The 14,427-nt window shown below is 43.5% G+C and overlaps 1 protein-coding gene across 1 annotated transcript in view; it reads left to right on the forward strand.

The window, feature by feature from the left end:
- The window catches only part of pdzd7a (PDZ domain containing 7a), a 120,976-nt gene that overhangs the window by 104,367 nt on the left and 2,182 nt on the right, over window positions 1–14,427 (forward strand). The window lies entirely within an intron of this gene.

Consider the following 14,427-nt stretch of genomic DNA (forward strand, 5'->3'; position numbering starts at 1 on the left):
CATTAATATATATTGTAAACAACTGGGGTCCCAGCACTGAGCCTTGCGGTACCCCACTAGTCACCGCCTGCCATTCTGAAAAGGTCCCGTTTATTCCCACTCTTTGCTTCCTGTCTGCTAACCAATTCTCCACCCACACCAATACCTTACCCCCCAATACCGTGTGCTTTAAGTTTGCACACTAATCTCCTATGTGGGACCTTGTCAAAAGCCTTTTGAAAATCCAAATATACCACATCCACTGGTTCTCCCCTATCCACTCTACTAGTTACATCCTCAAAAAATTCTATGAGATTCGTCAGACATGATTTTCCTTTCACAAATCCATGCTGACTTTGTCCGATCATTTCACCGCTTTCCAAATGTTGCAACAGTCTTCACTGAGGAAGACATTAGCAATATGGTGGAAGTTCCAGGTGTCAGGAATCAAGAAGTGTGTGAAGATACCATAACTAGAGAGAGGGTTCTTGGGAAACTGAAAGGTTTGGACCAGATGGTATACAAACCAGAGTTCTGAAAGAGGTGGCTGATGAGATTGTGAAGGCATTAGTAATGATCTTAATGGAAAACTGTAAAATTGCAAATATCACTCCACTCTTCAAGAAGGGAGAAGGGTAGAAGAAAGGAAATTACAGACCAGTTAGTCTGACTTCAGTGGTTGTAATGATGTTGGAGTTGATTATTAAGGATGAGGTTTCAGGGCACTTGAAGGCACATGATAAAATAAGCCAAGGTCAGCATAGTTTTCTAAAGGAGAAATCTTGCCTGACAAATCTGTTGGAATTCTTTGAGGAAATAACAGGAAGGATAGACAAAGGAGAATCAGTGGATGTTGTTTATTTGGATTTTCAGAGGGCCTTTGACAAGGCGCCAAACACGAGGCTGCTTAAAAAAATAAGAGCCCATGCTTTACTTGAAAGATGTTAGCTTGGATAGAAACAGGAGAAAATCTGCAGATGCTGGAAATTCAAAGAACATACACAAAATGCTGAAGGAACTTAGCAGGTCAGGCAGCATCTATGGAAAAAAGTACAGTCAATGTTACAGGACAAGACCTTTCAGTAGGACATAGAAGCAACACACACAAAATGCTGGAGGAACTCAGCAGGCCAGGCAGCATCTATGGAAAAAAGTACAGTCGACATTTCGGGCTGAGACCCTTCATCAGAACCGGAGAAAAAGGTGAGAAGTCAGAGTCAGGTGGGGAAGGGGAGGGAGAAATATAAGATAGGTGATAGGTGAAACTAGGAAGCATGAAGTAAAGAGCTGGGAAGTTGATTGGTGAAAGAGACAAAGAGCTGAGAAGGAGGAATCTGATAGATGGCAGAAGCCATGGAGGAAAGGAAAGAGGAGGAGCACCAGAGGTAGGCAATGGAACGATAAGGAGATGTGGTGAGAGAGGGAAATAGGAATGGGGACTGGTGAGGAAGAGGATTTGATGGGTGGGCATTACTGGAAGTTCGAAAAATCAATGTTCATATCATCAGGTTGGAGGCTATCCAGACGGTATATAAGCATGTGCTCACCCAGACCCGTTACCACAGCCACATGTCCTTCCTGGGACAATGTCTTCACCACCATCTCATCTGACACACCAGTCCATGGCCTCCTCTACTGCTGCGATGAGGCCACACTCAGGTTAAGGAACAACACCTTTTATTCAGGGTCCTTCCGAAGGGTCTCAACCCAAAACGTTGACTGTTTGACTGTACTGTTTTCCATAGATGCTGGCTGGCCTGCTGAGTTTCTCCAGGATTTTGTGTGTGTTGCTTGGATAGGAGATTGGCTGACAGGCAGGAAGCAAAGAGTGGAAATTAAAGGGGCCTTTTTTGGTTGGTTGCTGGTGGCTAGTAGTATACTGCAGGGGTCAATGTTGGGACCACGTTTTCATGTTGTATGTCAGATTTAGATAAAGGAATTGATGGCTTTGTGGCCAAATTTGCAGACGACACAAAAATAGGTGGAAATGTAGGTAGTGTTGAGGAAGCAAGTTGTCTGCAGAAGGAATATAATGTACATGGCCATGCACTTTGACAGAAGGAATAAAGGTGTGGACTATTTTATAAATGGGGAGAAAATTCAAAAACCAGAGATGCAGAGGGACTTGGGAGTCCTTATGCAGGATTGCCTAAAGATTAGCTTGCAGGTTGAGTTGGTGGTAAGGAAGGCAAATGCAATGTTAGCATTGATTTTGAGAGGACTAGAGTATAAAAGCAAGGATGTAATGCTGATTCTTTGTAAGGCATTGGTCAGATCGCCCTTGGAGTATTGTAAGCAGATTTGAGCCCCTTACCTGATTAAGGATGTTCTGGCATTAGAGAGAGTCCAGATGACGTTCATGAGAATGATCCCAGGGAAGAAAGGGTTAACATATGAGGAGTATTTGATGGCTCTGGACCTATACTGGCTGGAGTTTAGAAGAAAGAGTAGGGGGACCTCATTGAAATCTATTGATTATTGAAAGATCTGTATAGAATGGATGTAGAAAGGATGCATCCCAGAGTGCGGCTGTCTACATGCACAATCTCAGAATTGAGGAAGGTTCATTTACAACTAAGAAGAGGAATAATTTCCTTAGACCGAGGGTGATTAATCTGTGAAATTCTTTCCCGCAGATGGCTGTGCAGGCAAGTCATTGGGTATATTTAAGGTGGAGCTTGATAGGTTCTTGGTTACTAAGGGTATCAAATGCAACAGGAAGATGGCAGGAGAATGGGGTTGAAAGGGATCATGGGATGGTGGAATAGAATCAATGCGGTGAATCACCTAATTCTTTTCCTAGGTCTTATGATCTAAAATCCAAGGAGATCAGCAGTTTCTGAGATACTCAAACCGCTCCATCTGGCACCAACAATCACTCCACTGTCAAAGTCACTTAGATCACATTTCTTCCCCATTCTAATGTTTAGACTGAACAACAACTGAACCTCTTGACCATGTCTGCATGTTTTTATGTATTGAGTTACTGCAGCGTGATTGGCTGATTAGATATTTGAATTAAAGAGCAAGTATACAGGTGCACTTTATAAAGTGGCCACAGAGTGTATCTGTGAACAGCAAGCTCTACATATTCTGTGCACAATCTGGAATCAACTAAATGCAGGTGTACTTATGCTTCTGGTCCTGCTATGACTATTCCACTATAGTCTTAGTGTGGCGCTTTGAGCTCCAATATATGTCAGAAAAGGCTAAAGAATGTATTACATTACTGGAGCAATGGCTGGAGAGCTGGCTGTGAGCCAGTTGAAGTTGGGTGCCAGGGCTTTGCTGGCCATTCATTACAGCAGACTCTAAAACTCCGAGTTAAAGGACTGCAGTGCAGAACAGCCACCAAGAACATTCTGGAGGCTGCTGAAGAGGCCTTGCCGTGGATTAGTGTGCCACTTGGACCCAAGTCGGGAGCTGATCGAGGTTGTCTGATGATTAAAACCCGAAGCACCCTATGACCCCGGGTTCATCACTGAAGACGTGTCCAAGTAGCACCAGAAGGTGAATTCTATACCTACAGTTTACATCAGGCATGTATCTGATGCTGGAACAAAAGTGACACATCAAATGTTGGAAACAGACATCTGTGGAGAGAGAAACAGAACTACCGGTAACTTTCAGGTCAAAAACACCCAGATTTTCATAATTCACAGTTATGTTTAGGATCATATAGCACTGAAGGAAACTCCAAACTCAATGCACGTTATGCACAAGCAAGTAACAAAAGATGGAATAAATTGTTTTCTCGATCTTTGAAACAAAATAAGAGATTGAAGTTTAATAACTCCTGTAAGAGATGTTTTGTTTGTATTTTTGTTAACTATTCCATTATTATTTTATTAATTTACTTGCTAATAGAAACATAGAAACATAGAAAATAGGTGCAGGAGTAGGCCATTCGGCCCTTCGAGCCTGCACTGCCATTCAGTATGATCATGGCTGATCATCCAACTCAGAACCCTGCACCAGCCTTCCCTCCATACCCCCTGACCCCTGTAGCCACAAGGGCCATATCTAACTCCCTCTTAAATATAGCCAATGAACTGGCCTCAACTGTTTCCTGTGGCAGAGAATTCCACAGATTCACCACCCTCTGCGTGAAGAAGTTTTTCCTAATCTCGGTCCTAAAAGGCTTCCCCTTTATCCTCAAACTGTGACCCCTCGTTCTGGACTTCCCCAACATCGGGAACAATCTTCCTGCATCTAGCCTGTCCAATCCCTTTAGGATTTTATACATTTCAATCAGATCCCCCGTCAATCTTCTAAATTCCAACGAGTATAAGCCTAGCTCATCCAGTCTTCCATCATATGAAAGTCCTGTTATCCCAGGAATCAATCTGGTGAACCTTCTCTGTACTCCCTCCATGGCAAGGATGTCTTTCCTCAGATTAGGGGACCAAAACTGCACACAATACTCCAGGTGTGGTCTCACCAAGGCCTTGTACAACTGCAGTAGTACCTCCCTGCTCCTGTACTCGAATCCTCTTGCTATAAATGCCAGCATACCATTCGCCTTTTTCACCGCCTGCTGTACCTGCATGCCCACTTTCAATGACTGGTGTATAATGACACCCAGGTCTCGTTGCACCTCCCCTTTTCCTAATCGGCCACCATTCAGATAATAATCTGTTTTCCTGTTTTTGCCACCAAAGTGGATAACTTCACATTTATCCACATTAAATTGCATCTGCCATGAATTTGCCCACTCACCTAACCTATCCAAGTCACCCTGCATCCTCTTAGCATCCTTCTCACAGCTAATACTGCCACCCAGCTTCATGTCATCCGCAAACTTGGAGATGCTGCATTTAATTCCCTCATCCAAGTCATTAATATATATTGTAAACAACTGGGGTCCCAACACTGAGCCTTGCGGTACCCCACTAGTCACTGCCTGCCATTCTGAAAAGGTCCCGTTTATTCCCACTCTTTGCTTCCTGTCTGCCAACCAATTCTCTATCCACATCAATACCTTACCCCCAATACCGTGTGCTTTAAGTTTGCACACTAATCTCCTGTGTGGGACCTTGTCAAAAGCCTTTTGAAAATCCAAATATACCACATCCACTGGTTCTCCCCTATCCACTCTACTAGTTACATCCTCAAAAAAATCTATGAGATTCGTCAGACATGATTTTCCTTTCACAAATCCATGCTGCCTTTGTCCAATGATTTCACCGCTTTCCAAATGTGCTGTTATCACATCTTTGATAACTGACTCCAGCAGTTTCCCCACCACCGATGTTAGGCTAACCGGTCTATAATTCCCTGGTTTCTCTCTCCCTCCTTTTTTAAAAAGTGGGGTTACATTACCCACCCTCCAATCCTCAGGAACTAGTCCAGAATCTAAAGAGTTTTGCAAAATTATCACTAATGCATCCACTATTTCTTGGGCTACTTCCTTAAGCACCCTGGGATGCAGACCATCTGGCCCTGGGGATTTATCTGCCTTTAATCCCTTCAATTTACCTAACACCACTTCCCTACTAACATGTATTTCCCTCAGTTCCTCCATCTCACTGGACCCTCTGTCCCCTACTATTTCCAGAAGATTATTTATGTCCTCCTTAGTGAAGACAGAACCAAAGTAATTATTCAATTGGTCTGCCATGTCCTTACTCCCCATAATCAATTCACCTGTTTCTGTCTGTAGGGGACCTACATTTGTCTTAACCAATCTTTTTCTTTTCACATATCTATAAAAGTTTTACAGTCAGTTTTTATGTTCCCTGCCAGTTTTCTCTCATAATCTTTTTTCCCCTTCCTAATTAAGCCCTTTGTCCTCCTCTGCTGAACTCTGAATTTCTCCCAGTCCTCAGGTGAGCCACTTTTTCTGGCTAATTCGTATGCTTCTTCTTTGGAATTGATACTATCCCTAATTTCCCTTGTCAGCCACGGGTACACTACCTTCCTTGATTTATTCTTTTGCCAAACTGGGATGAACAATTGTTGTAGTTCATCCATGTGATCTTTAAATGCTTGCCATTGCATATCCACCGTCAACCCTCTAAGTGTCATTTGCCAGTCTATCTTAGCTAATTCACGTCTCATACCTTCAAAGTTACCCTTCTTTAAGTTCAGAACCTTTGTTTCTGAATTAACTATGTCACTCTCCATCTTAATGAAGAATTCCACCATATTATGGTCACTCTTACCCAAGGGGCCTCTCACGACAAGATTGCTAATTAACCCTTCCTCATTGCTCAATACCCAGTCTAGAATAACCTGCTCTCTAGTTGGTTCCTTGACATGTTGGTTCAAAAAAACCATCCCGCATACATTCCAAGAAATCCTCTTCCTCAGCACCCTTACCAATTTGGTTCACCCAATCTACATGTAGATTGAAGTCACCCATTATAACTGCTGTTCCTTTATTGCACACATTTCTAATTTCCTGTTTAATACCATCCCCAACCTCACTACTACTGTTAGGTGGCCTGTACACAACTCCCACCAGCGTTTTCTACCCCTTAGTGTTATGCAGCTCTACCCATATCGATTCCATATCTTCCCGACTTATGTCCTTCCTTTCTATTGCGTTAATCTCCTCTCTAACCAGCAACGCCACCCCACCTCCTTTTCTTTCATGTCTATCCCTCCTGAATATTGAATATCCCTGAATGTTGAACTCCCATCCTTGGTCACCCTGGAGCCATGTCTCTGTGATCCCAACTATATCATATTCATTAATAACAATCTGCACTTTTAATTCATCCACCTTGTTACAAATGCTCCTTGCACTGACGCACAAAGCCTTCAGGCGCGCTTTTACAACTCTCTTAGCCCTTATACAATTATGTTGAAAAGTGGCCCTTTTTGATGCTTGCCCTGGATTTGTCGGCCTGCCACTTTTACTTTTCACCTTACTACTTTTTGCTTCTACCCTCATTTTACACCCCTCTGTCTCTCTGCACTGCTTCCCATCCCCCTGTTGTGAACTAACCTCCTCTTGCCTAGCCTCTTTAATTTGATTCCCACCCCCCCAACCATTCTTGTTTAAAGTCACCTCAGTCGCCCTTGCTAATCTCCCTGCCAGGATATTGGTCCCCCTAGGATTCAAGTGTAACCCAAGCAACATACATCAAAGTTGCTGGTGAACGCAGCAGGCCAAGCAGCATCTATAGGAAGAGGCGCAGTCGACGTTTCAGGCCGAGACCCTTCGTCAGGACATCTGCAGAATTCCTGTTGTTTGCGTTTCAAGTGTAACCCGTCCTTTTTGTACAGGTCACACCTGCGCCAAAAGAGGTCCCAATGATCCAAAAACTTGAATCCCTGCCCCCTGCTCCAATCCTTCAGCCACGCATTTATCCTCCACCTCATTGCATTCCTACTCTCACTGTCACATGGTACAGGCAGTAATCCCGAGATTACTACCTTTGCGGTCCTTTCTCTCAACTCCCTTCCTAGCTCCCTATGTTCTCCTTTCAGGATCTTTTCCCTTTTCCTCCCTATGTCATTGGTACCTATATGTACCACAACCTCTGGCTCCTCACCCTCCCACTTCAGGTTTTCTTGGACACGATCAGAAATATCCCGGACCCTGGCACCAGGGAGGCAAACTACCATCCGGGTCTCTGGACTGCGTCCACAGAATCGCCTATCTGACCCCCTTACTATCGAGTCCCCTATTACAACTGCCCTCCTCTTCCTTTCCCTACCCTTCTGAGCTACAGGGCCGGACTCTGTGCCAGAGGCACGGCCACTGTCGCTTCCCCGCTGGTAAGCTGTCCCCCCCAACAGTACTCAAACAGGAGTACCTATTGTCAAGGGGCACAGCCACTGGGGTACTCTCTATTACCTGACTCTTCCCCTTCCCCCTCCTAACCATGACCCACTGGTCTGCCTCCCGTGGCCCCGGTGTGACCACCTGCCTGTAACTCCTCTCTATCAACTCCTCACTCTCCCTGACCAGACGAAGGTCATCGAGCTGCAGCTCCAGTTCCCTAACGCGGTCCCTTAGGAGCTGCATCTCGGCGCACCTGGCGCAGATGTGGACGTCCGGGAGGCTCGGAGACTCCAGGGCCTCCCACATCCGGCACTGAAAACAACAAACTGCCCTCACACTCATACTGCCCCTCTCCTCAAATAACAACAGAAAATGAATACCAAAACTTCCTCGCCTCGCCCGTTTCTGCCTAAGCCCATTGAGCCGAAGCCCTTAAGCCTTCACTCTGCTCCCGGCTCACTCCGCAGCCCGCAAACTACGCTGCCCGCTGTATAAGGCTCTGTTCCTTTTAAATCTTCCGCACTTCATTGCCTGACGTCACACACCTGCGCAGTCCCGCCTCTCTGAACGCCAATGAAAAAAAAAACCGAAAAATTCAAAAATGTCTTCCTCCGCACTCCCGCTCCGACTCTCAGACTTCCTTCTCCAAATTAAACCCGAAGCAGGATTTCTGCCCTTTTAAATCTTCCGTGCTTCACTGCCCGACGTCACACGCCTGCACAGTCCCGCCTCTCTGAACACCCATGGAAAAAAAACGAAAAATTCAAAAATGTCTTCTTCCTTATTTATGACATAAGATGATAATTGGGCCATTCGGCCCATTGTGTCTCACCCAACCTCTGTGGAAAAAGCCTGCTTGAACTTACCCCATCTATACCCCTCATAATTTTGTATATCTCTATCAAATTTCCCCTCAAGCTTCTATGTTCCAGGGAATAGAGTCCAAACCTATTCAACTTCTCGGTATTACTCAGGTCCTCAAGTCCCTGCAAAATCCTTGTAAATGTTCTCTGACCTCTTTCAAAGTGCTCTGGATTAACCAAGCAGACTACTGACTGGACCAAGTTATCCGAGACTTGTGCAGAATGGGAGGTGTAACTGTGATACACATAGCCCTGTGCCTGCTGTCTTTGTTCTTCGTTTTGGTAGGGATGGTATGGACAATGACTGCCCATGCACTGCTGTGTGGTGGAAGGTCCCACCTCACTACTTAAATGGTCTACTGCTAGCATCCCTTATATGTTTCACTGTTCCTTACAGACAGCACCAACAATTTGCATTCAAAGTGGCAGAAGTATCTCAAGGCCCTTCTAAAGCACCATGTGATACCACAAAGCTTTAGTGCAAAGACCATAAGACCACAAGGCATAGGAGAGAATTAGGCCATTTGACCCATTGAGTCTGATCCACCATTCCATCATGGCTGATTATTATCCCTCTCAACTCCATTCTCCCACCTTCTCCCAGTAACCTTTGGTGCCCTGACTAATCAATAACATCAATCTCCACTTTAATTATACCCAATAACCTGGCCTTCACAGCCATCTGTGGCATTGAGTTCCACAGATTTGCCACTCTGAAAGGTGGTGAATAAGCCTGAAATTAGTTCTAATGGAATCACATTCCATTGCTTTAAGTCATGTCACATTCCAAGATAGAATTAATCAATGAAGTAATGCAAAAAGAGAAGCCCTTTTGTTATGCTGGAAGCACTTATTTGGATAGAAAATGCATTCCTCTGCACTACAGAAGATTAGGATTTGTCCGTGACAGCTTTTTGAAACTTACAGTTAATTTCAGAAAATTTATAAAGCTAATCCAAACAATTCTGATGGTAATTTCCCACTGTCTATTTATTGGCTGATTTCTCCCTGTGGCTCTATCAGACTCAACTTGCTTAGGTATAGAGAGCAGCACCTGGAAACGCATTATTGAACTCTGGTGAATGCAATTCTCTCTGAATTCCAGTACTTTTTCAACATTAGCGTAGGAGTGTTAATGCTCTTCAGTCAAAGCTGTAGGAGCAGGTGGATGCTGTTAGGGAGTATTCTAGAGTTAGGTTATATAACAAAATATTAACTTCAGCAACCAAATTTTAGAACTGAATGTGGACTGTAGGTGAAATTTAAAATGTAGCCCTGGATGATAGGTTCCTAGAGCTATGGGCAACATGTAACTGTAAAACCAGACAATGCTGTTTAACACACATCAAAGTTGCTGGTGAACACAGCAGGCCAGGCAGCATCTCTAGGAAGAGGTACAGTCGATGTTTCAGGCCGAGACCCTTCCTCAGGACTACTGTTAAAGGAGAAATTATTAAGAGTAAGGACTGATTCTGCTAGATGGAGCATAGTGGTGTTAGAGGGGAACTGATTAGGTCTGGAATCCAAAAAGTAGTGGAGAGCTTTGAGACCTTCCTGATGGGGGATGGAAGTATATAGGGACTGGACATCCATGGTGAAAATAAAGCGGTGGGGGCCAGGGAACTTAAAATCATCGAAAAGTTTAAGAGCGTGAGAAGTGTCACGAACATAGGTCAGAAGGGATTGACAAAGGGGGATAAAACCGTGTCGAGGTATGCAGAAACGAGTTCGGTGGGGCAGGAGTAAGCTGAGACAATAGGTCGGCCAGGAGAGGCAGGTTTGTGGATCTTGGGTAGGAGGTAGAAATGGGAAGTGCGAGGTGTGGGAACTATAAGGTTGGTAGCAGTGGATGGGAGATCCCCTGAGCGGATAAAGTCGGTGATGGTGTGGGAGACAATGGCCTGGTGCTCCTTAGTAGGGTCACGATCGAGGGGTAAATAAGAGGAGGTATCCGCGAGTTGTCGCTGTGCCTCAGCAAGGTAGAGGCCTAGTCCTGACGAAGGGTCTCGGCCTGAAACGTCGACTGTACCTCTTCCTAGAGATGCTGCCTAGCCTGCTATGTTCACCAGCAACTTTTATGTGTGTTGCATGAATTTCCAGCATCTGCAGAATTCCTCGTGTTTACAATGCTGTTTAACATTCATTTTGTGTGTCTGGAGTGTGTGGGTGCAAAGAAGGAGGCATGAAAATTATATGCAATTCAAGGGAAGCATTGTAGATACAGTATAAATATAGAATTGACTTTTGATCTTTAGCATATAAAATGTCATGAAATATTGGGTCAAACAGGGCTCTTCCTTCAGAGATTGGCTCATTTTTTTCGATTAAAGTCTACTTTATATCTACCAGCTGTGTCTTTCTGGTGACTTTGTTCACGTAACAACAGATGCTATTTGACCCTTCAACCTAGTTCACCATTCATCCACATCATGGCAGATCTACCAGCTCAGAACAGGTCCTTCCCAGGCTGTCAGCATAGGGGTTTCTGCAGATGCTGCAAGTCCAGAGCACAAGATACTGGAGGATCTCAGCAGGTCAGGCAGCATCTACACTGGTGCTATAAAGTTTGTAAACCCTGTAGAATTTTCTTTCTTTCTGCATAAATATGACCCAAATGTGATCAGGTCTTCACATAAGTCCTAAAGCTAGATAAAGAGAACTGAATTAAATACGTAACTCAAAAACATTATATTTGTTCATTTATTTATTGAGAAAAATTATCAAATATTACATGTACTGTATATGTTGGAAAAAGCATGTGAGCATTTGCTTTCAGTAACTGGTCTGACCCCTTTGTACAGCAGTAACTTCGACCAAAGGTAATTGTTGATCAATCTTGCACATCAGCTTGGAGGAATTTTAGGCCATTCCTCTTTACAAAACGGCTTCAACTTGGGGCTGTTGGTGGACTTCCTTGCATGAACTGCTTGCTTCAGGTCTTTCCACAACTTTTCTATAGGATTAAGGTCAGGGCTTTGACTCGGCCATTTCAAAACACAGATTTTCTTTTTAAACCATTCTGTTGTTGATTTACCCTTGTCTTTCAGATCATTGTCTTGTTGCATTATCCAACTTCTATTAAGCTTCAGGTGATGACCTGCTATCCTGAAATTCTCCTGTAAAATATTTTGATACAATTTTGAATTCATTGCTCCCTCACAATTGCATGCTGTCCACGCCCTGAGTGATGCTCCTTCCACCATGCTTCACAGTTGGGATGAGGTTTTGGTGTTGGTGTGTAGTGCCCTTTTCCCTTCAAACATAGCAATGTGTATTTTTACCAAAAAGGTTCAACTTTTGTCTAATTTGTCCACAGAACATTGTCCTAGAAGTGTTGTAAAACATCTAGGTGGTCCTTGGCAAACTTGAGATGCACAGCAATGTTTTATTTTTGGAGAACAGTGGTTTCCTCGGTGATGTCCTTCCATGAACACCATTCTTGTTCAGTGTTTTCCTTATAGTGGACACATGAACAGAGACTTAAGCAGGTTCTAGAGATTTCTGCAGGTCTTTTGCTGTTGTTGTTAGGTATTTTTTCACCTCCTTCAGCATTGCACATTGTGCTCTTGGTGTGATCTTTGCAGGCTGTCCACTTCTAGGGGGAATAGCAACAGTACTGAGTTTCCTCCATTTGCAGACGATTTCTTTTCCTGTGGACTAATGAACACTCAGATCTTTAGAAATGCTTGTGTAGCCTTTTCCAGCTTGATGCGTCTCTACAATTCTTCTAAGGTCCTCAGAAAGTTGTTTTGATCGAGACATGGTGCCCATAAACAGATCTTTCTTGAGAAGAGCAGGTTCGGTCAGTAACCTGACTTTGTGTGTCTTTTTTATAGGGCAGGGCACCTCTACAACCCACACCTCCAATCTCATCTCATTGATTGGAACATCTGACTCCAAATAGGTTTTGTAGAAAGCATTATCCCAGATACATGTAATATTGGGTAATTTTTCTCAATAAATAAATGAACAAGTATAATGTTTTTGTGTTATTTATTTAATTGAGTTCTCTTTATCTAGTTTTAGGACTTGCATGAAGATCTGATCACATTTTAGATCATATTTATGCAGAAATATAGAAAATTCACAGGGTTCACAAACTTTCTAGCACAACTGTAAAGAGATTCTTCATTCTGGATGAAAAGTCTCAGCCAAAACATTGAATGCTCATTCCCGTCTATAGATGCTGCCTGATTTGCCAATTTCCTCCAGCATTGTGTGTGTGTTGCTGTGCTCCCTAGGCCATAGGGCAAGGTTCCGTTCCCGTGAACTGTTTGTTTCACAGACCATTTGCAACTCAGATGTGCAGCTGTGAGCTGAGTTCCCACATAGCAGAAGATGTCTGCAGCCCCACAGCAGCCGGCAAATCCATCCCATTGGTGTCCAAAGCACCTGGTCGTATGTATGGTCTACCAAGCTGTGATACGAGTGAACTCAGTCTAAGTCTATATGGGGAGAAGGCAAGGGAATAGAGTTGAGTTGAATAATAAATCAGCAGTGATTGAATGGCGGAGAAAACTCGATGGGCCAAATAGCCTACTTCTGCCCCAATATCTTATGCCTTATACAGCTCTCCAAAGATTTACCATCCTTTGAAGACATTTTTTGCCATTTCAGTCCACAGTGGTCTACGCTTTGCATTGAGACTGTAACCTGTACTTCGAGATTCCCTAGTCAGGTGAAGCATCCCACTGTGTTGAGCCTTGTAAGAATTTTCATTCTTTCAATTCTTCACACTGGAGAATACAGGCCTCGTCTAATCAATTTCTCCTTCTATAACAAGTCTGCTAACCTTGGAGGCAGTTTAATGAACTTTGCTATACTCCCTCTCAGACAAGTATGAGGTGGCAGAAGGCTGCATGTAATTGTAGTATAGCATCTTTACTCTGATAGTCCAGTCCTTTCATAATAAAAGCAACATATTGGTTGCTAATTCCTTATTGTTTGCTCTACCTAAATATTGTCTTCCAGTGATTACAGTTTTGGTCTCAGAATAGAACTTTGACTCTATCCCGCTCCATAGATGCTGCCTGACTGGCTGAGGTTCTCCAGCATTTGTGTGTGTTATTAAGGATATTTGGGTCATTTTCATTGGCATCCTTTCTGGGTTTCTCCCATTAGAAAAATATGCTCTTTAAAAAACACAAAACAAATGGAAGGGCTTTACATTTTTTCAGATTGTACTTTCCTAGCTCACTCACTCAACTTGTCAATATCTTCTTGAAGCCTTTTTACAGCCCCTTTCTGACTTGGAATCCCTTGGGGGGAGAAAAGGTATCTGGTTTTCTTAGCAAATCATTGATAAAAATGATGAATAGCTGGAATCCAAGTGCTGATCTCTGCAATATCCCCTTTTAAATAGACCCTTATGGTAGAGTCACATGCTTCCATTACAGTTCTGGTTCTGCGGGATCTGTCCTGCTTGAATGGAGCTGTTTGTATGATGGGTTGGTGCATGGGTGTTGTGTCCATTGCCCCTGTGTACTCCTGTCAAGATAACCCGAAATACTCAAGTCCATTCACGATTCACCTTCTCCTGTTCAGTTATGTCAAAGGTCCTGGAGACCCTCCATCTGGATGGATCTTGACCCAAAACATTATCTGTCCAAAGTTCAAAGTAAATTTATTATCAAAGTACATATATGTCACCCTATACTACCCTGAGATTCTCGCAGGTATTCACAGTTGAACAAAGAAATATAATAGAATCAATGAAATCAACTACACACCAACAAAGACTGACAAACAATATGCAAAAGAAGACAAAATGTGCAAATACAAAGGGGAAAATAAATAAATAAATAGTGCCGCAGGCATAAGTTATAGTGTCTTGACAGTGAGTCCATAGGT

Source organism: Mobula hypostoma, chromosome 19 (assembly GCF_963921235.1).
Source record: "Mobula hypostoma chromosome 19, sMobHyp1.1, whole genome shotgun sequence".
Taxonomy (NCBI): Eukaryota; Metazoa; Chordata; class Chondrichthyes; order Myliobatiformes; family Myliobatidae; genus Mobula; species Mobula hypostoma.